The sequence below is a fragment of the Penaeus monodon genome, chromosome 20, assembly GCF_015228065.2.
Source record: "Penaeus monodon isolate SGIC_2016 chromosome 20, NSTDA_Pmon_1, whole genome shotgun sequence".
Taxonomy (NCBI): domain Eukaryota; kingdom Metazoa; phylum Arthropoda; class Malacostraca; order Decapoda; family Penaeidae; genus Penaeus; species Penaeus monodon.
In genome coordinates, this window is record NC_051405.1 from 12,146,861 (window position 1) to 12,147,180 (window position 320).

Here is a 320-nt window from a genome sequence, read left to right on the forward strand (position 1 = left end):
AATGTTATCTCAGGAGTGCTAGTAGGTCTGCAATTACAGCTTATATGGACCACTGCAGTTTCTTAATGTACATGAAATAAACAGGGATTTGTAATTTGGTTTGATTGAACACTTACCATACATGAAGTGGTATCTTTTTGTCAAAATTTCCACTAAAGCATTTAGCTATTCCTTGCCAAGAGAGATCTTATCATCTAATATAACGATTTTAGAAAGTTAAGCACAGATGTTTGTCAAATCTGGCTAAAAAAACATAAATAATAAACTCACGTCATAACACATCATAATACCTCAAATTAGCACTGAATACAACTAAAACC

The 320-nt window shown here is 32.2% G+C and overlaps 1 protein-coding gene across 2 annotated transcripts in view; it reads right to left on the reverse strand.

Moving 5' to 3' along the window:
- LOC119585631 (TBC1 domain family member 25-like) overlaps positions 1 to 320 on the reverse strand; it is a gene marked incomplete at its 3' end in the record, with an annotated part of 14,981 nt that overhangs the window by 6,556 nt on the left and 8,105 nt on the right.